This window comes from Engystomops pustulosus, chromosome 2, assembly GCF_040894005.1.
Source record: "Engystomops pustulosus chromosome 2, aEngPut4.maternal, whole genome shotgun sequence".
Lineage (NCBI taxonomy): Eukaryota > Metazoa > Chordata > Amphibia > Anura > Leptodactylidae > Engystomops > Engystomops pustulosus.
Window position 1 is genome coordinate 187794096 of NC_092412.1, and position 23156 is coordinate 187817251.

The following is a 23156-nucleotide window of genomic DNA, read 5'->3' on the forward strand; positions in this document are numbered from 1 at the left end:
CAGTGAGGGGAGTGAATTCTTGCGAGTTGAGACTCTGGCGCATATGGCAGATTTCATGCTAGGCTGCCTATCCCGTGACCCTCGCGTTCAAAGAATTTATTCCAGCACCGATTACTAGGTATTCACTCTCCTGGACCCACGGTACAAGCAAAATCTTTCCACTCTCATCCCTGGAGAGGAAAGGACTGTGAGAATGCATGAATACCAACAGGCCCTGGTGCACAAGTTGAAACAGTATTTTCCTTCTGACAGCGCTAGCGGCAGAGGCCGTACTTCTGTGGGACAAGTAGCGAGGGAGAATAGGCGAGCAGGCAGCTTGTCTAGCACTGGTAGGGGTACGCTTTACAAGGCCTTTGCCAGTTTTATGTCACCCCAGCAAGACACTGTCACCTGTCCCCAGTCTCGGCAGAGTAGGGCTGATCTTTACAGAAAGATGGTGAGGGAGTACGTAGCTGACCATACCATCATCCTAAATGATCACACAGCTCCCTACAACTACTGGGTTTCAAAGCTGGACATGTGGCGCGAACTGGCGCTGTACGCCTTTGAGGTTCTTGCCTGCCCTGCCGCTAGCGTGTTGTCTGAGCGGGATTTCAGTGCAGCTGGTGGCATCATCACCGATAAGCGTACACGCCTGTCGACTGACAGCGCTGACAGGCTGACGCTTATCAAGATGAATAAAGCCTGGATTACTCAGGATTTCCATTCTCCACCAGGTGAAAGTAGCTCAACCTGAATAATGTATGCACTCCTCCTCCTTATTTTCCTCCTTCTCCTCCTCTTTGTACACTAAAGCAGAGGAAACTGGCTATTGTTTGCCAGGGCCAACTGGCTCTAGCTATAGTACTCTATGTATTTAATTTTTCTGGAGGGCCACCTACCCGGTCCTCTGTTTTAAACAATTTTTGGGAGTGCCACATATAGGTACTCTATGTATTTAATTTTTCTGGAGGGCCACCCACCCAGTCCTCTGGTTTGAAAACTTTTTTTGGACTGCCTCATACAGGCACTCAATCTATTTAATTTTTCTGGAGGACCACCTACCGGCTCTTCTGGTTTGAAAACTTTTTTGGACTGCCACATACAGGCACTATCCAAATTTAACTGTCTCCATAGCAGCCTCCACACGTCGTCTTTATAGCTGTCTCCACACGTTGTCTCCATTGCTACCTCCACACATCATCTCCATAGCTGCCTCCAAAAGTCGTCCATATAGCTGCCTCCATACATCGTCCCCTTAGCAAACGAGCTGTGTCAGGCAGAATTTTGGGTTGTTTTCATGGCTTCCACATCAAACTTGTTAACTTTGTCACCCTGCTGTGTTATCCACAAAATATACTGCCAAACTTTTGTCATTTACCGATATTATTTCAGCATTTCTTGCGCATCTGTTTACATTCCCCTCACCCGCCAACACCAAGCCAATTACTTATAAGAACAGTACTACACAGGTTTTTAGAAGTGCTGTTTGTAGCCCCCGCCTGCTTTGAAAATTATAATTTTTTCAAAGTAAACACTTCTGGTCCCCAGGCCCATTTTGGGTGGGGAGGAGCCGAGAGACAGGGGCTTGGACAGGCGAAAGCTTGCATGGCAGCGGATCGCCAGCTCCATCCCAAGATTAGGCAGCTTCAGAGGCATCCATGCATACTGCCCCTGCTGTTTCCTGTCCATTTTGTCTCCACGATCCTCCACAGCGTCCACCAATGTCTCCATGCGCAACTTTCAACTGTCTATACCCTAGACGCTAGAGCGCGAGAGGAAACACAGCACATCATCCCCTTATCAAACGAGCTGTGTCAGGCAGAATTTTCGGGTGTTTCACCAGATACATAATGGAACTCGGTGTTTCCATCATTTTCTGAGGTTTCCAGGTGTTTGGCCAAGCTTCCCTGTGCAGACCCTTGGTCCCCTTGAAAAATGCTCGAGTCTCCCATTGACTTCAATGGGGTTCGTTATTCAAGACGAGCACTCGAGCATCGGGAAAAGTTCATCTCGAAAAACGAGCACAGGAGCATTTTAGTGTTTGCTCATCTCTAGTAAAGAACTTTTACTTTTGTGTTCATTTTCACAAAGTGCATGATGATCCATCTTAAGTATTTTTATAGATCTTTCTTCTTATATGGTATTATACTGTAAAAATTACTTTAGTAAAAATTTAAAAATGGTTAAAGTTCTCCTTCCACTTTATAGCTGCTGCTTCCTTATCCTGCACCATTCACTGTTCTTCCTCTTCCAAAATTGAGGTGGATTGTGATGGGTGGAGCCAATTATTTCCTATACAGGTAAAGTTTCCATTGATGACACTGTTTTATCTAATGGTTAAAGGAATACTCCAGTCAAAACTGATTAATTGTACCTTTTAAACAGGGCCTGAAGAGTGGAGTATGACTCCAGGTTCTAGAAAGCTTATAGAAATACAATGAAAAAGAGAAATGCTCCTTCCATCAAAAAATTGTGTGCTCCATCCTTATCCTATACATAACCAGACCAATATTATACCCCTTTCCCACAGCCCCAGCTTTTATAATGCCTCATTTCAGCCCCTATCAATCAATTACCCACAGTATTACCCACTTTCCTACCACCCCCTTTATAGTGCCCTATTTTCTGATGCGTTCTCCTCACAGCTACCCCTTTTTGCAGACTCCCTAATCATGCCCCCTTTTCTGTAGCCCCCTCCTTAGATTACTTCTTTTCTGTAGCCCCCTCCTTATAATGCCCTCTTTGATGCAACCTTCTTCTTACAAGGACAGGCCACAGAAAAGAGGTTATCATAAGGAGTGTTCTACAAATAAGGGGGTATAACAACACCCACTTTTCTTTATCTCTAACACCTGAGTGTTTTCAGACTCATCAAAAAAGTTGAGAGGAGCAGATTTGCCTCATTACATTGCTGTTAGTGTGCCGTTTACAAAAATGCATGCGTTACCACTATGATAACAAACACATTTGTTAACACTATGTTAATGTATGTGTTAACATCATGTTAATATATGTATTTTGTAAACACCATGTTGACAGCAATGTAATTAGGCAAATCTTCTCTTCTCAGCTGCTGTGATTCATTTGAAAAAAAATGAGTTAACATTACGTATGACCACAGCCTCATATGTCGTCATCTCTCTGGTGTGAGTGTGTGTGGAGTGCTTAAAATGCAGGACAAAGCCTCAAATCCAAAATTTACAGTAGTGTCCACTCCTGCATATTACCCCCTCATATGGCTTGTGTCCATGTGAATTGGAGACATTTGTAACAAAAAAGTCTAAAAAGAGGCCAAAAGTTGTGCCTGACAGGACAGAAAAAACTAAACATGTATCACAAGGAAAAAGACATGATCATACATAGGGCGCAAAAAAGACCTGCCAAATGTCTCAATTATACGCCAAAGGAAAATTCTATGATGATTGTAGCACTAGTGAATTCTTTCCCAAAATTCCTAGTGGAAAATGCATGGCCTTTGTGCACATGCAAAAGTATTCTTCCCAAGAAGGCAAATTACCCCTACTGACCCTATTCATTTCTCAAAGTACTATGTACATAGTTTTCCTTTTGATATTATCAAAAACTGGCATGGGTCCATTTTCTATTTTTGTAGTCTTATTTTTCTGTCACGAGGAATTTACTCCCAATTGTCAACTTCTATTAGACCTTTGTGTAATAGTTGCTTTTCATGGCTTCATAGAGGGCAAACAATTTCCTATTACTGGTAAACATGTTACCACTTGAAAGAACATTTCACTTCTGTGTATATTTGTGTCTGACCTGCGGCGTGTACTCTCAAACAGACATTTCATTCTGTATATTTATACGTCCTTTGTTCCTTCTTTGAACTTCCCTTTTCAAGCTACTTTCCTGCCGGTGTTGAACGCTTTACACAAAAATCACTCATGAAAGTAACCCAAAGGCAGTATTGTAATTGGTCCTTAAATTTACCTTTGAAATCTTCCGTAGTGAACATCTGTGCCATCTCTGTCATTTCAATGGCTCTAACAATCTTTGGATCCTATCTGAAGAAGTGTAACTGAACTTAAAAAGGCATATAGTACATAAAATGGAGATGCTTAAATGGAGATCAATGTCATATCAATATTTATAATCAATGGCTAGAAATAGAAAATTGCTATACTTTACAGATATTCTTGGCCCATTTGAAATATAATAGGTTCATGCTGCCAATACATACTGAACATAATCAGAGACTTATTTAAACAAATACGAAAGTATGATGTTATTGTGGAGTTTGGATACAATAAGGGTTGCTGTTTGCTTTGATTGTCCGAAATTGTCTTGAAATTGCTTTGCTGGGCACAAACGCTAGAAGGGTCACAGGTCACAGGTTGTAGACCACTTCAAAGACCAAGTCTAAGCAAAAAAAAAGGCCACCAGAGAATTATCCGTGACACTACTCTACACAAGCAGCAAATCTAACTCTTGTCCACTTGGTCAGGGCCACAAGAGATTAATCCTTGTACTACTAAAACTCTTCAACAGCCTAGTTTTATTCCCAGTAGAGCATATCTTTATGACAGATATGCTGTCCAATACAATGACAGCAAACTACAGGTCAATGCTCTTCTTGTTCAAAACAGGAGAAAAAGATGGATGCAGTGTGACTAATAAGAGAACTAGCATAGTACAGGAAATGCATTGATTTTGTTATGTATTTATCAGCACAAAGCTTCCACTGTCTTCCCCTCTCCCTCTTCATATGGATTTATAGGTTGGGAGTACTAGGAGTATAAGCTTTCAGCAGTAATATGTTACCCTGTGACCTTATAATGGAAGGGAAGCACACTTTACAGGTATCTTTGGCTGCAGAAGCAGTATATCACAATGCATGGTGAAAAACTGGCATTGTCAATATAAAACAGTCTCTCAAAGTTTGCTGTTTTTTAAACTCTTCTATTGCAGGGTTTATGCTTATCTGTCTCACTTGAAACAGTTACTTTCCATCAGCAGTTCAATCATTTTCTCTCTCTCAGCAGCACCTCAATAGACACTTGTAGGTGGACAAGGTATCACAGTCTCACCGTGTTATTAGGGTTGGTATACTTTATTTTTTACACTGCACATTTAAAGTTAGTGCAGCTTGTTTGCAGCTTTAAAGCTAGTGCCTATCCTTGTAGCTAGCAAACAGCCTCTCTCTTACTACCCAGTATCACTTTGTCAATAGTATCAGGTGATTCATCCTACACTACTCATCACAGGGGCAGTGCCAATTCAGGTTAGGGTAAAGAGTTAGAAAGCCCTGATACTGCGCTGTTGTCCTGGCTACTTATCTCTGATATAAGCATACCATTACACTATCAACAGTAACTACTAAACAAAATATGAATACATAACTGCACTACCTATTCCAAATCCCATTAATAAGGACACTCATTTACTATTGGTCCCAAATGGAGACCTGAACATGCAATCATTTGATTGCTTGTATAATACTCTTTTAATACATTGGGGCACATTTACTGAGGGCTTTGCGCCAGTTTTCTGGGGGACTATTGCAAACTGCTTGCACAGGTATTTAAGAAGTGTCTGCATACAATTTGTGTCACACATGATCGTTTTGTGGCACAGCTGCACTAGGCATCATGTGACAAATTAGGGGGTGTTCCAGCGCTCAGTCAGACCGTGTGTCAGATTTAACATGCACATCCGACAGAAGTGTGTTGCACACCCCATATTAAAGATAGACCATCAAAAAAGTGGTGCACTCTGTCGGGTTAGTCAATGGAGCGCCAGATTAATAAATGAATGGGCGCCAGAAAACATGAATCTGGCCCACCCTGCATTATACACAGGCAAGCCACACAGTGCAGTTTGAACCATTCTTAGTAAATGTGCCCCTTTGTATTACGCATTGCTTAGGCAATCTGTTAGATTACACCTAATAAGCAAATGCTAAAGACAGAAGTAGATGCCTGTTTAGTTCCCCAAATATTAAGGGGAGATATAACTCCATGGTTAAGGTACAGTGAGAGCATGTTTTTGTCAGTTAGGGTGCGCTATCCAATATGTATCCCAAGGGCCCAGATCGCCTGTAATGGATGTAATTTATTTATGGACATATCAGCCATACTTTCATATGTAGTATTTCATACACGCTAGCATAGCATGTTTCCAAAATATAGGAATTAAAGGAGTTTGCCCATGAAAGAAATTTCTCAAATCTTAACCCCTCTAGTGATGTTTACACAATAAAGATAATTTTTTTTTATATATTCCATTTTTATTCAATTTTTCATATAACATAGTACAACAAGGTTACCAGCTGTTTACAGTGTGTAATCCAATTAGTACATCTATCCATAATATCATTTATACAAAATTACTAATCTTGCACATGTACATTGCCAGAGGTCTTACATATTTCTCTGCCTTACATCTTTCTACATCACATCATTAACTCTAACTATCTTAGATCCGTTCTGGTGGCACAGTGCCATAGTGGGTCTAGATTTCAGCTCAACCTTGTTTATTAAAAAAGAAAAAAAAAAAGAACTAAACAAGAATACAAACATGAAAACCAAGAAAACCAAATTGTATTCCTCCTCCTTCCAAAGGGAGGAGGGACATCTATCGTGGGGTTACAGGTTACAGATACAGGCTATCTTCTTTGGCTTTATCCTAGTTCAGACGGTAACCTACGCAAATTATGCAGAAAGCCCTGGCAATCCAGGGTTCATATTGGGGTGCAATTTTATCCAAAGGTCCCACATATTCTGGTAGCTTGGCTTAGAGCCATCTATAAGGGCGTTCAGTCTCTCATAAGAACAATGCCCAGCTAGAGCAAGGAAAGGAAAGCACTGATGAAGGTGTTTTTGATTTCCACCCCCGGGCAATAAGCAATTTAGCCGTTAAAAGTATGTGTCCTGTTTTCGGCTTTTTTTTAGGAATATTATTGATTCTCAATCCCAATAGGGCCAGTGATGGTTTTGGAAAAATCTAAATGTTTGCTTATCTGGAGCATAGTTTAAAAAACTTCTTCCAAAATATGTTCAGCTTCCCACATCCCTAGAATATATGATATAATTCCACAAATAGGCAGCACTCCTGGTTAGTGTTCAAAAGCGGTGGGGTATCTTTATTCCAATAAAGATACCCCACCGCTTTTGAACACTAACCAGGAGTGCTGCCTATTTGTGGAATTATATACTTAGGACGCTTCAGCCAGAATGTCAAGGACTTTGCACCCGACCTAGTTGCTGTGCTGCTCTGGACTTTCCAACACTTAGAATATATGATAGAGAGTGCCCTCTGCTCCACTTTCCCTTCAACGTGCATCTGATACCCCCGAGCATATTTTTGCTAATCTGCTTGGTACTAAGTACCACACTGTTATAAGTTTCTGTTAGACCTCCATTATACTTTCCGAGCTGGAGGACTATGAGGCCCAGGATATATCTTGCTTCCATTTAGATTAAACTCCCTTCCTAGATCCTTCTGCCATTTAGCAATAGACGGAAACGTGTTTGCTCCCAGCATGTCGTATGTAGCCCTCATAGATTTTAACACACTGTTTTTTTCTGTCTAGTAATTTAGCCAGCTGATCAGGTATTTCTAACTACGTTTTTCTTTTTCAGTTTCTTTAACAATGGTTTAATCTAGAAGTACAGGAGAAAATCTGACACATTTAAAGAATAGAGGTTGTTGGAAAGTTCTGATGTTTTCCCCCTAAAACAGTTCACTTACTGCCCGTATGCCTTTGTGCAGCCAATAGAGAACTGGAAATTCTGGGTTAATACCTTAAGAGCCTCTAGCTAGTTTCCATGCTTTCACTGATGCCCGTATGGTCAGGGTTGAAAGGGGTGAGAAGGGGGCAGCTTCCCAGGCTGAATATGTTATTAGGAGGGAGCGTAATGAGATGTCTCCTGCCAGGAATTTTTCAATGATTGGCCAAGAGAATGTTTGGGATTCGCAGCACCACTCCTTGCACGGGTGCACCTGTGAGCCGAGACAGCTGGACCACAAGGAGCACCCGAGACAGGGTCGTGTACAGGGGCAACTGAAATTATGTACACCAAGACTGATAGAGACAGGTTGGAATTATATCTGTGAAATGCTGCATTTTTATTTATAACAGGTAATTAGAGAATGTGTTATTTTGCTATCCTGAGTACATTTAAGAAACTTGTCTTCGGAATCCACCTTGCTGCAGTCAAGATAGGAAGAATGAGGCAAATAAATTTCTGCCTTAGTTTTATGGAGAGGATAGGTCAATGGTTGTAACGGTAGGCCCTAATTAAAGAACATGTAGAATTGTTTTTGTGCCTCAATCCAAAATAGCTTTATGTTAGGGCAGGACCAAAAGATGTGGAAAAGAGAGCCATTAAACGATCCACAGTACCATGTGAAGCAGATGTTAGGTATGGAAGGATTCATGGCTCGTTAGAGGGGAGAGTTATCAGAAGTGTCTGATTCGTTGGCAACCAAACAGAGATCAGCTGAATCATCTAAATTAACTCTGGCTGCTGAGTTCAGAGCTTGTGAGCCACACCCAGGGCTGCCTTTCTGGGAGCTGATTGACAGCTACCTTGAAGTATCTGATACCTGGAAAGTTGAGTGGTTCTGCAGCTCAGTGTTGGTCTTAGTTAGAGCATAAGTAATGTAGGTCAGTCAGCTACTAGGACAGCATCTAGGATCTGGATAAACTGCTAATCCCCAGTTCACTCATGGCTGGTTATATTTTCTGCCTTTATCTTAACCACTGCAATCCATCCAAGTGAAGAACATGGCAATGAATTCGAGCCATTCAATAGCCGGAGCAACTCCGCTTATAAGGACAGACAATTCTGAACATATATGTTTCCATAGGGTGGAGTAATGACCACACCAACGTAACATAGAATCAGAGCACCAATGGCAATTATTATTGGTCTTACATAATGTCCCTTCCCCATCAGGGATATTCAAGGGCAGGGCTTCAGTTTTAGAAACATTAATCTTATGTCCCAATAATCAATTAAATTGACCTAACAGTCAGTGCAAATTTGGGTGGGTAAGGGTCAGTGAGATTCATATTCCTGACCTCCTCCTGAAACGATCAACACAAAAAGTAATGGTGATAAGGAGCAGCCCTGTCAAGCGCCATTAAGTATGAGAAACAGTTGAGATGTTTCATGTGAAAGTTTAATACTAGCAGAGGGTGTAAAAGGAACACACAGCTGTGATAAAGGATCCATGATAGCCATAAAATCACATTCCAGGCAATGAAATGCCTTCTCTGCATCAAAACTTAATAAAAGGGCCAAACTGCTTTGTTTGTTCTCCTTGTGTTATCTCCACTTTGACGCAAGGCACAAAGCTGACTTGATACTTGTGTATTAAAGGCGGAAGCCATATAGAGAGGCTACTAGCTATTATTTCCCCATTAATGTGAATTAAAGGTTTTAATTCACATTGAAGAAAGCAGGCATGGTCTACTTCAGCTCTTTGCCTGCTTGAGATGTCCATATGGACTTGGAAAATCTCTGTGCCTGGAACACTTTTCAATACACAAAGTACCTTATTCAACACAATCACAGGATCATGTGCTGTACTGCAGTGCTGGGAACAGCTGTCCTTGTATTGTAGTGAAATAAGGTGCAAGGAGTACCTGCTTGTAAGCAGTACAGAAGCCTTAAACTGTAATATGTATTTCACTGTGATGCATGGACACTCATACCTGACACATTAATAATAAATAAATAATAACAATAATTCTTTATTTATATAGCGCACACAGATTACGCAGCACTGCACAAAGCATGTCAAATTGGTCCACATTGCTCAGTTCGGTTTTCACAGGCCTAGCAAGGTTGTGTACCAACATCAGTGGCATAACTATAGCCATGGCTGCTATGGGGCCCCTGAGGTCCAGGGGTCCGCGGTGCCTGTGTTATGGGCGAATTATGCCTCCTGATTACATGTGCACTACATCACAACTTCATTACTGCGGCCCGCTGGAGAGAAGGTAGTTTTTTTTATTGTAGCCTGCGCCCCCTGCGCATCCAACGACTGTCCGACCACCCACCCCCCTTGTGTGGAGTGGAGGAGGGAGCATGGTGTCTGTCCCTGCCACAGTAACCAGTAACCATGTTCGCATCGGTCGGCCACAATCTGGTCAACTTACCTGCATATCCAGTATGTGTTTATATGGTGTGCTCATACTGTGTGTATGTGCTGATAGGCGCAGCAGGATACATCAAGGGGCTTAGGCCTCTTGATATATCCAGCAGTGGCAGGGCTGCATTTTATTTCTACACCAGGTACTGCCAGGCATATAAATAAGTGTTGTCTGCAACTAGTGCGCTGGCACAAGGACAGGAACTCCACGCAGTGGACCAATTCCCTCACCAACACCCCCCTGTTGAGGAGGTGGCGGGAAGTGGAAAGTATGGGCAGTTTGCCTCTGTATGCAAGGGGCGCCAGATCAAATCATGAACCTGGTGCCCCCTGCATACACAGGCAAACTGCATTACCCCAACAGATTTCACCACTTTTTTTTGGTACATCTTTAACATTGGCTGTGCAACACACTTCTGTCAAACTTTGCATGATAAATGTAACGCACGGTCCAACTGAGCAGTGCAGAAATTGTGAAGAATATAGCAGCCATGCAACAAAATGCTTGCGTCTGTGGTGCAGGCACTTCTTAAATACCTGTGAAAGCAGTTTGCACATGAAAGAACGTACAAAGTCTGACAGAAAACTGGCACAGGGGCTTAAGTAAATCAAGGCCTATGTGTATATATATTTGAGTTTATAAATGTGTTTGACTTTATAATTGAGCATATAGTTTTTTAAGGGGGCCAATGCAGAAATCTGCTATGGGGCCCAGCCTCTCCTAGTTACGCCCCTAACCACCAGCCTTAATGCTTTTATTTTGAAGCCTTGCTTAGTAAGGGACTCAGAAGTGAGAATTCCACTATTTCCATTTGCCCTTATTGTTTAAGCCCCTATATTAAATGCACCTTTCATTTTGTACTTTCCAGCACACTTTCTTGTATATGCTCCACTTTTAAATAGTAGAAAAATGTTTTAGGACAGCTTGCTCTGTTTTCAAAATTTTCATTTCGACTTATTTATCCCAGCTGAACCTTTGTCTTGTGCCTCTTGAGTTCCCCTTCTAAACAATTTCCCAACAACACCTGCTAGGGCTCGCATAGCAAAGTCAGAAATGATTTCCCTAATGATATTTTGTGTGCAAATGAGTCTACTGCGAGCTCTTGGCATCAGATCTATAGCTCGCCAAAAAGAAATAAAAACTGCTACTTTCCAATTCTCTGCTGTGGCTGACTGTTCTCCATACTAACTAGGAGAATGACACTTTGTTAAGAGATATGAATACCAGTGCCGTGTGCGAGCATGCATTTAAATCCACAGAGAGCCACTTGTTCACAGACATTTGACAAGGTGAGGTCAATGAAACTGGTATCACCTTGGAGCTATTTAGAATTGTGATTGCTCTGGCATGTTTCATATTTCACAGTTGAAACAGCGGTAATTCAACATTTCAGAGATTTTTTGCAATACCTTGACAGTGCTATTTTGTGACACATCTGTCAGAGAGTGTAGTATTCTGATACTGGAATACATGATACATGTATCTAACTTTTAGCTCTGAAAACTTTACGTTCAAATGGGGAATTTAAAAAGACTTTGAGCAGAAACTCAGCATGAATCTGATATTTAATACAAAAATTGATTGAAATGAAAACACCCAGCACCAACTCACCCTGTACACCAGATATACAATAAAAATGTTTATTGGATCTAAAACTGGAACATATGTGTAGTATACAATTCTATGTTCAAAATGTGAGAACGTATAGGACCTGCAACATAAAAAAGAAATATATACCTAAATCTTTACTTAAATTCTATGATGTATACTAAGTGAACTAAGTAAACATCTCATTAAATGCGTTTAAGATCACAGGCTGGGCGAGGAGTAGGATGGCACTGAAGGGCCCAAGTGCCCAACAAATATAAAAATAGCATAGATCATAAAGTGTGAATTGTGAAATCATAAAATCATATGTGTTCATGAAAAAGTCCAGAGAGCGAATTCTTTGTACTTCACACTTGTAAACAAATGAAAAATAAAAACATAAAAAAATTGTTGTAATATTGAGCTTTCTATTTGTCAGGGAGGTATGATGTTATTCCAAATCAGACTGTAAATCAGAATCTGGCCATTTAGGATATGTTGCGTTCTCAACTCGATACTGGTGCTTGTTGCAACATTAGTTGTGTGTTCTTTTGGCAACTCAGATAATGTGCTCAGAGCTCACGTGAGGCCCAGATAGATGGATGGTAAACAGTCATATAGGAGAAATAGTGGCTGTAGTGGAAATGTTACTTCTATATGGTGATAATAAACAGCAAATATAGTGTGAGCTGTTTTCTCCTACTAAATATGGGGACTCACGTTTTGTTGACCACTTCTGTAACAGACCAGACGACAGACCACTCTTCTTGTAACAGAGTGCCACGATTGTCTGTTATGGAGCCACAGGTTCTTACCTCGGCGTTTTACTTTTTCACATGCGCATGTGAGTATCTTCCTTGTCTACTCAGCTGGGTTGCAATTTCCACACTGTTACTTCAATCCACTCAGCTAGGTTGTGGTCTCCACAGTAGAGGCTCCCCTTCGCTGGATGCCAAATGGGTTTATCCAACAATCTCTCCACTGACAAAACTTGCAATTAAAAAGCAGTAAGCTCATCCAATCCCTTCCCTTCCTTGGTTGAACGTGATGGATAAGTGTCTTTTTTCAACCATATAAACTATGAATCTATAAACTATGAAGCTGTGCTGGTGTATGACTCTCTCCACGAAAAATATTTCTAGCTAGACGCGTTTCCGAGCCTCTTCTCGGCTCCTTCCTCAGAGTACAATTCATACTGTCATCTACACTATGCAAATAAACAGACTCACAATGAATCTACAGTGATTTAAAAGCTTAAATATTATCTAAGACCATATATACTCAAGTATAAGCCGACCCGAGTATAAGCCGAGACCCCTTATTTTACCACCAAAAACTGGGAAAACCTATTGACTCGAGTATAAGCCGAGGGTGTAGCATACAGCCTGCCCTGCCCCATGTAGTATACAGCCTGCCCCGCCCCAAGTAGTATACAGCCTGCCCTGCCCCAAGTAGTATACAGCCTGCCCTGCCCCAAGTGGTATACAGCCTGCCCTGCCACAAGTAGTATACAGCCTACCCTGCCCCAAGTGGTATACAGTGCGCCCCAAGTATGCCAAGCTAATAAAAAAAATAAACGTAATACTCACCCTCCGACGATACTCCCCTTTAATACTCGGCACGGCTTCCGGTCCTCGGCGGGAGCTCCCTGATCCTCGGCGGCGACTTCTCTCTGCATTCTTCACTAGCCGGCAGTCGCGTCCATGCGAGCTGCCGGCGGGCGCGCACTATGATGCGGAGGTGTCGCCGCCGGTGACGTCATCAGCGGCGACACTGCTGCATCATAGTGTGACATAGGGTATGCATGGGCAGAGGACATAAATATGCCTCTGCCCGCACTGCCAGGAAACTGAAGATCAGAAGAGGAGATCCAGTAAGAAGAAGACATTAGTAAGTATATAACATTATTATTTTATATACTTGAGTATAAGCTAAGTGGGGTTATTTCAGAACAAAAATTGTGCTGAAAAATTTGGATTATACCTGGGTATATATGGTTTATAAAAATTCAAAGAACTTCCATGTGCTCAGAAAAATATTGTCACATGGTTGCCAAACAGATAATGAATTTGGTTTCCAATAAATAAACCAATATTATGTTACAGTCTTCATTATATATATTATGTATTGTGGGGAATTGCTCTGGTAGTTGACTGGTAGCAGTGCAGGAAGCAGTGACACACGCAGGTTTAAAAGTCCAACTTAAGTGTTTATTCACACTTGCAAAACAGAACACAAATTCAGCCTTGGCTTAGGCACATGCAAAAACATTATAAAAGTAATTCCTGCCCGGCTAGGCGCTGTCTAATACATTTTGAGGACCCTAGCTATCCGGGTACCAGGCTGCCTGGCACACGCTCTTGGCCAGCAGCTAGACAGGAGACCCTCAGTTACCTTTGCTGTGAGAATGCAATCTCGCTTTCAGCTCTCCAGGTAGGGCCTCTCCTACTGCTTCTGGCCTGCAGACTAAATCAGGCCCTAACGAGGCCTGTGACCTGCACCTGTGGGCTATACCAAAGCCCAGGACCGAAGCCCGGGTGGAGTAGGAGTCCCACTACCAGCCTACCCCTACTCCATAATAAGCAGGCCCAGTACGGACATTACCAATGTGTCTGTGTTAGCGAGGCCAACACAGACAAAACAGACTATTCCTGCTTTTCATGTCTGCATTAACCCTTGGGTTACTGCAGACAAACCCAGGGCTTTTACCACCAGCATTTCATCTGCCTGTAAGACAGATAGCGGTTTTCCCACACAACACCTCTCACTTTCTCACATACCCTCCCCCTCAGTTCAGACCCACCGGGGTGAACTCCTGACATTAAGCAATGCGTTCGGGACAAGGCATCCGCATTGCTCTGTAGCTTCCCGGCTCTGTGCTCCACCATGAAACTGAAATTTTGGAGGGACAAGAACCACCTAGTGACCCTGGCATTCTTCTCCTTAGTTCTACTCATCCACGTGAGAGGAGAGTGGTCAGTTATGAGACGGAACTGTCGTCCCAGCAAGTAGTACCGTAGGGACTCTAATGCCCACTTTATCGCCAGACATTCCTTCTCTACGATACTGTAATTTTTTTCAGCTGGCGTGAGCTTCCTGCTCAGGTAAGTAATGGGGTGTTCCTCGCCATTCACCTCCTGAGACAGGACAGCTCCCAGTCCTACATCTGACGCATCCGTCTGCACAATAAACTCTTTCTTGAAGTTCGGCGCAATGAGGATGGGAGATCCACACAACGCAGACTTCAATGCCTGAAAAGCACCTTCTGCTTGTTCATTCCACCGCACCAAGACCGGCCTTTTACCCTTCAGCAGGTCTGTCAGGGGAGCGGACATGGTGGCAAAGTTTGGTATAAACCGTCTGTAGTACCCTACAATGCCCAGGAATGCCCTGACTTGCTTTGTGCTCACTGGTTGAGGCCAACCCTGTATAGCGTCAATCTTGTTGATCTGAGGTTTAATTATACCTCGACCGATCACATACCCCAAATAGTGTGTCTCCTCCATTCCCAGCGCACACTTCTTGGGGTTTGCAGTCAGGCCCGCTGCCCTTAGAGAGTTCACTACGGCCTGTACCTTGGCCAAGTGACTCGCCCAGTCTTGGCTGTAGATGATAATGTCATCTAGATAGGCGGAGGCGTATCTCCTATGTGGCTTTAACACTATGTCCATTAACCGTTGAAAGGTAGCGGGGGCCCCATGAAGCCCAAACGGTAATACAACATAGTGAAAAAGGCCCTCAGGGGTGATAAAGGCTGTCTTATCTTTAGCCCTATCTGTCAGGGGTACCTGCCAATATCCTTTAGTTAGATCCAGGGTGGTGAAGTACCGAGCACCCCCTAGTCTCTCAATAAGCTCGTCCACCCGGGGCATGGGATAGGCATCAAACTTAGACACCTCATTCAATTTTCTAAAATCGTTGCAAAATCGCAACGTCCCATCCGGTTTGGGAATTAGAACAATTGGACTGGCCCACTCACTTTTGGACTCCTCAATAACCCCTAGCTTCAGCATCTTCTGAACTTCTTCTGATATGGCTTGTCTACGAGCTTCAGGGACTCGGTACGGCCTTAATCTTACCTTTACCCCTGGCTCAGTGACAATATCATGTTTAATTACAGATGTGTAGCCTGGCAACTCTGAGAACACATCTGTATTTCTTGCTACAAACTCTCGAGCCTCTCGCTGTTGCTCTTTGGTAAGGGTATCGGCTATTCGCACTTCTGCCTCCGGCACAGGCTTATATGCGGCCGGTGAGGGTAGCGCAGGAGGTGGACTAGCCAGAACCATCTCTGTATGCAGACTCTCTCTGTCTTTCCAGGCCTTCAACAGATTTACATGATAAGTCTGCTCGGGTTTTCTCCGTCCGGGCTGACGTATCCTGTAGTTCACCTCTCCTATTTTCTCTATAACCTCATACGGTCCTTGCCATTTAGCGAGAAACTTACTTTCTACAGTGGGGACTAGCACCAACACACGATCACCGGGACTAAAGCTCCTTACTTTTGCTGACCTGTTATAAACCCGGCTTTGAGTTCTTTGTGCCTCCTCCATATGCTCTTTGACAATGGGCATGACGGCTGCCACCCTGTCCTGCATATCTGCGATATGGTCTATTACACTTTTGTGGGGGGTGGGCTCTTGTTCCCATGTCTCCTTGGCTATGTCCAGGAGACCCCTGGGATGTCTGCCATACACTAACTCAAACGGTGAGAACCCAGTAGAGGCTTGTGGGACCTCTCGGATGGCGAACATTAAATATGGCAATAGTACATCCCAGTCCTTCCCATCCTTGTTTACCACCTTTTTTAGCATACTCTTTAAAGTTTTGTTGAACCGTTCTACCAATCCATCGGTCTGAGGATGGTACACAGAGGTGCGTAACTGTTTAATATTAAAGAGCCGACATAGCTCCTTGGTGACTTTTGACATAAAAGGAGTCCCCTGATCTGTGAGGATCTCCTTGGGAAGTCCCACCCGGCAGAACATGGCAAACAACTCTTTAGCAATTAGTTTCGCAGAGGTGTGCCGCAGTGGGATGGCCTCAGGATATCGGGTAGCATAGTCCATGACTACCAGGATATGCTGATGCCCCCGAGCAGATTTAACTAAAGGACCGACCAAATCCATGGCGACCCTTTCAAAGGGTACCTCAATAATGGGCAGAGGTACCAACGGACTTCGAAAGTGTACCATGGGAGCATGCAATTGACAATCAGGGCAAGTTTCACAATACCTTTTTACCCTATCATATACTCCTGGCCAGTAAAAACGCTGCAAGATGCGTTCCAGAGTTTTTGTGGTACCTAGGTGCCCTCCCATCACATGCTTATGTGCAAGGTCTAACACCATCTGACGATATGGCTGAGGTACCATTAACTGCTCCCGGGTTTCACCGTGGACCTTATCAATGCGGTACAATAACTCCTGATTTACCACCACACGAGGGAACAACTTATCCGCACCTGGGTGCTGAGGTACGCCATTAATTTCTACCACATTTTCTCTGGCGCGGACCAGAGTGGGGTCCTGGAGTTGGGCAGTACCAAAGTTGTCACGGGATACCTCCAAATCAGACAACTGCGGTCCTGTCACTACCTCCTCAGTTTCGCCTGCCATAACATCTAGGGGAAACATTACACTTCCATCTTCTGTGGCGGTCACCCCTACGGCAGGAACTCCAGAGTCTGGGTCATCAGGCTCGGCTTCAGAGATCTGACCAGACAACACAGGAGAACAACCCCCCAACTCTTGGTTTCCCCGCCATAGAGTCCAGAACATGGGGAAGTCCCGTCCCAAGATAAGGTCATGGGGCAAGTTCTTGACAACCGCTGCCTCATGTAGTGTCTCTCCACAAGAGGTCTGGAAGTTAATAACTGTGGTGGGGTAGTCCTTTACGTCCCCATGGATGCACAGGACTCCAATTGTGCGCCCTGTGACCGCCTTGGGGTCTGTGAGGGACCCATTAATCAAGGTCACCCGACTGCCTGAGTCCAGCAGGGCCAGCGCTGGATGCCCTGCCACAGTCACCCGGCACAGGTGGCGCTCATCAGCAGAGTCGGGGCTAGTAGCTGTGTAGACAGGGGCAGCATAGAGAGAAACCCTTCTGGCGGAACTGCAGTCCATGGGCTCTGAGGAATTGGGGCAATGGGCTGCAATATGACCTGGCTCATGGCAGGTCCAACAGGTGGGAGCCTCCCCCCTCCTCCTCCCCTGGGGTACTTCCCAGACATTGGGCGTTGTCCTGCCCCGGGAATTTGTGGGTGACAAGACCTTCCGTGCCTTAAGGCCTGTCTTGGTATAAGGGGCTTTCTTTGTTATCGCCTGAGTGGCACAAAACCTCTCCACCAACCCCACCAGCGCATTGGCATCAGACGGGTCCCCGTGTCCCACCCATTGTTGGATCTCACCCGGCAAGGCCCTCAGGAAACGGTCCAAAACAACCTTCTCGACCATCTGGGCTGGGGTTGATGTCTCCGGCTGAAGCCACTTGCGGACCAAGTGAACAAGTTGGTGCATCTGCCCCCTCGGTGCTAGGGCCTCCTGGTATCTCCAGCTATTCACTCTTTGAGCGCGTAGATGCTGATCCACTCCTAGTCGGGCCAAGATCTCTGCCTTTACCCTGGAGTAGTCCCGGGCATCCTCCTCGCTCAGGTCGTAGTATGCCTGCTGGGGATCAGCGACGAGGAAGGGGGCCAACACCTCTGCCCAGTGTTGCTGTGGCAACCTCTCTCGGGTGGCCACCCTCTCAAAGCCTGTCAGATAGGCCTCCACATCATCCTCGGCGGTCATCTTGGTCATAGCTTTGCGGACCTCTTTCCTGGCGTCCTTCACCGTCATTGCTGGGACAGTCCTTTGCTGAGCAGCGGTCAGGGCTGTTATCTGCTGGAGCAGCAATCTGTTTGTCTCTTGCTGCTGCACGTTGGACTGGACAAGCTGCTTGATTAACTCCTCCATGGCTGTGGCTTGCAGCTTCAGTGCTGTCAACTTCCAGGACATGCACTAGTGTATACTTCACTGCACTTTGCCCGCATCCTCCACCATATGTGGGGAATTGCTCTGGTAGTTGACTGGTAGCAGTGCAGGAAGCAGTGACACACGCAGGTTTAAAAGTCCAACTTAAGTGTTTATTCACACTTGCAAAACAGAACACAAATTCAGCCTTGGCTTAGGCACATGCAAAAACATTATAAAAGTAATTCCTGCCCGGCTAGGCGCTGTCTAATACATTTTGAGGACCCTAGCTATCCGGGTACCAGGCTGCCTGGCACACGCTCTTGGCCAGCAGCTAGACAGGAGACCCTCAGTTACCTTTGCTGTGAGAATGCAATCTCGCTTTCAGCTCTCCAGGTAGGGCCTCTCCTACTGCTTCTGGCCTGCAGACTAAATCAGGCCCTAACGAGGCCTGTGACCTGCACCTGTGGGCTATACCAAAGCCCAGGACCGAAGCCCGGGTGGAGTAGGAGTCCCACTACCAGCCTACCCCTACTCCATAATAAGCAGGCCCAGTACGGACATTACCAATGTGTCTGTGTTAGCGAGGCCAACACAGACAAAACAGACTATTCCTGCTTTTCATGTCTGCATTAACCCTTGGGTTACTGCAGACAAACCCAGGGCTTTTACCACCAGCATTTCATCTGCCTGTAAGACAGATAGCGGTTTTCCCACACAACACCTCTCACTTTCTCACAGTATACAGATGTCCTTATCCTTACTTTAGCTTGAATTTGGTATAGACTCTCATCAGGAAACCAATTTAATTTAATAATAATAATTCTTTATTTATATAGCGCACACAGATTATGCAGCGCTGTACAAAGCATATACCCATTTAACTACTAGCAGACTCGGATAGGATATGAATAGAGATGAGCGAACATGCTCGTCCGAGCTTGATGCTCGGTCGAGCATTAGGGTACTCGAAACTGCTCGTTACTCGGACGAATACTTCGCCCGCTCGAGAAAATGGCAGCTCCCGCCGTTTTGCTTTTTGGCGGCCAGAAACAGAGCCTATCACAAGCCAGGAGACTCTGCACTCCACCCAGCATGACGTGGTACCCTTACACGTCGATAGCAGTGGTTGGCTGGCCAGATCAGGTGACCGCTGGCCGCGCTGCTCGGATCATTCTGTCTCTGGATGCCGCTAGGGAGAGAGCTGCTGCTGCTCAGGGAAAGCGTTAGGGTGTTCTATTAGCTTACTGTTAGGCAGGAGTGATTCTCAAAGAACCCAACAGCCCTTCTTAGGGCTAAAATAACGTTCTACTTTTTTTATTTTAATTTGCATCTTTTACCATTTTGTGAGGAATTAGCAGGGGGACTTGCTACCGTTGTGTTTAGCTCTTAGTGGCACACATATCCATAGCAAAGACCGAAGTGGGAAAATTCAGTAGGGGTTGGATTTCTATTAGGCAATAACTCAGTGTCATCTCATCTGGCATAGTACTGTGCTTCCTTTGATACTTGGCTAGAAAATAGCCATAGGAGAATACAAACAGCTTCTTGAAGCCTACAGTAGCGTTCTATATATTTGATTTCTGGTTGATCTGCTGGTGGCTGTAGTTTCTGCAGTGCATGTACTTGCCAATTCTGAGCAATTTGTAGTGAGACTTGCGACCGCTGTGTTCTGCGCTTAGTGGCGCACATATCCATAGCAAAGGCCGAAGTGGCAAAATTCAGTAGGGGTTGGATTTCTATTAGGCAATAACTCAGTGTCATCTCATCTGGCATAGTAGTGTGCTTCCTTTGATACTTGGCTAGAAAATAGCCATAGGAGAATACAAACAGCTTCTTGAAGCCTACAGTAGTGTTCTATATATTTGATTTCTGGTTGATCTGCTGGTGGCTGTAGTTTCTGCAGTGCATGTACTTGCCAATTCTGAGCAATTTGTAGTGAGACTTGCGACCGCTGTGTTCTGCGCTTAGTGGCGCACATATCCATAGCAAAGGCCGAAGTGGCAAAATTCAGTAGGGGTTGGATTTCTATTAGGCAATAACTCAGTGTCATCTCATCTGGCATAGTAGTGTGCTTCCTTTGATACTTGGCTAGAAAATAGCCATAGGAGAATACAAACAGCTTCTTGAAGCCTACAGTAGCGTTCTATATATTTGATTTCTGGTTGATCTGCTGGTGGCTGTAGTTTCTGCAGTGCATGTACTTGCCAATTCTGAGCAATTTGTAGTGAGACTTGCGACCGCTGTGTTCTGCGCTTAGTGGCGCACATATCCATAGCAAAGGCCGAAGTGGCAAAATTCAGTAGGGGTTGGATTTCTATTAGGCAATAACTCAGTGTCATCTCATCTGGCATAGTAGTGTGCTTCCTTTGATACTTGGCTAGAAAATAGCCATAGGAGAATACAAACAGCTTCTTGAAGCCTACAGTAGCGTTCTATATATTTGATTTCTGGTTGATCTGCTGGTGGCTGTAGTTTCTGCAGTGCATGTACTTGCCAATTCTGAGCAATTTGTAGTGAGACTTGCGACCGCTGTGTTCTGCGCTTAGTGGCGCACATATCCATAGCAAAGGCCGAAGTGGCAAAATTCAGTAGGGGTTGGATTTCTATTAGGCAATAACTCAGTGTCATCTCATCTGGCATAGTAGTGTGCTTCCTTTGATACTTGGCTAGAAAATAGCCATAGGAGAATACAAACAGCTTCTTGAAGCCTACAGTAGCGTTCTATATATTTGATTTCTGGTTGATCTGCTGGTGGCTGTAGTTTCTGCAGTGCATGTACTTGCCAATTCTGAGCAATTTGTAGTGAGACTTGCGACCGCTGTGTTCTGCGCTTAGTGGCGCACATATCCATAGCAAAGGCCGAAGTGGCAAAATTCAGTAGGGGTTGGATTTCTATTAGGCAATAACTCAGTGTCATCTCATCTGGCATAGTAGTGTGCTTCCTTTGATACTTGGCTAGAAAATAGCCATAGGAGAATACAAACAGCTTCTTGAAGCCTACAGTAGCGTTCTATATATTTGATTTCTGGTTGATCTGCTGGTGGCTGTAGTTTCTGCAGTGCATGTACTTGCCAATTCTGAGCAATTTGTAGTGAGACTTGCGACCGCTGTGTTCTGCGCTTAGTGGCGCACATATCCATAGCAAAGGCCGAAGTGGCAAAATTCAGTAGGGGTTGGATTTCTATTAGGCAATAACTCAGTGTCATCTCATCTGGCATAGTAGTGTGCTTCCTTTGATACTTGGCTAGAAAATAGCCATAGGAGAATACAAACAGCTTCTTGAAGCCTACAGTAGCGTTCTATATATTTGATTTCTGGTTGATCTGCTGGTGGCTGTAGTTTCTGCAGTGCATGTACTTGCCAATTCTGAGCAATTTGTAGTGAGACTTGCGACCGCTGTGTTCTGCGCTTAGTGGCGCACATATCCATAGCAAAGGCCGAAGTGGCAAAATTCAGTAGGGGTTGGATTTCTATTAGGCAATAACTCAGTGTCATCTCATCTGGCATAGTAGTGTGCTTCCTTTGATACTTGGCTAGAAAATAGCCATAGCAATAGGATAGGATTGTTTGGTTTTAAAAACTCAAAAAAAAACAAAAAACACAAAAAAAAAAAAAAACACCAAAAAACACCAAAAAAAACAAAAAGAAGTAAAAAAAAAAAAAAAGTTATAACTCTCATTTTAAAAATGTTTAACCCGAGGGCTAGGGGTAGAGGACGAGGGCGGGGACGTGGGCGTCCAACTACTGCAGGGGTCAGAGGCCGTGGTCCTGGGCGGGGTGAGACACCACCTGCTGATGAGGGAGCAGGGGAACGCCGCAGAGCTACACTCCCTAGGTTCATGTCTGAAGTTACTGGGACTCGTGGTAGAGCACTGTTGAGGCCAGAACAGTGCGAACAGGTGATGTCGTGGATTGCTGACAATGCTTCGAGCAATTTGTCCACCACCAGTCAGTCTTCCACGCAGTCCACCCATGTCACCGAAATCCCCACTCCTCCAGCTCCTGCACCTCAGCCTCCTCCCCCCCAGTCTGCCCCCTCCCAGGAAAATTTGGCATTTGAACCGGCATATTCTGAGGAACTGTTTTCTGGACCCTTCCCACAGTCACAAACCACTTGTCCGGTTGCTGCTGAGCAATTTTCCGATGCCCAGGTTTTCCACCAGTCACAGTCTGTGGGTGATGATGACCTTCTTGACGTAGTGGAAGTGTGTAAAGAGGTGTCCGACGATGAGGAGACACGGTTGTCAGACAGTGGGGAAGTTGTTGTCAGGGCAGGAAGTCCGAGGGGGGAGCAGACTGAGGGATCGGAGGATGATGAGGTGACAGACCCAAGCTGGGTTGAGAGGCCGGGTGAACACAGTGCTTCTGAGACGGAGGAGAGTCCTCGACCTGAACAGGTTGGAAGAGGCAGTGGTGGGGCCAGACGGAGAGGCAGGGCCAGAGCTGGTGCATCAGCGCCACTGTCAACTAGTGAAGCTCCCGTGGTGAGGGCTCTTGCGGCGAGGGCT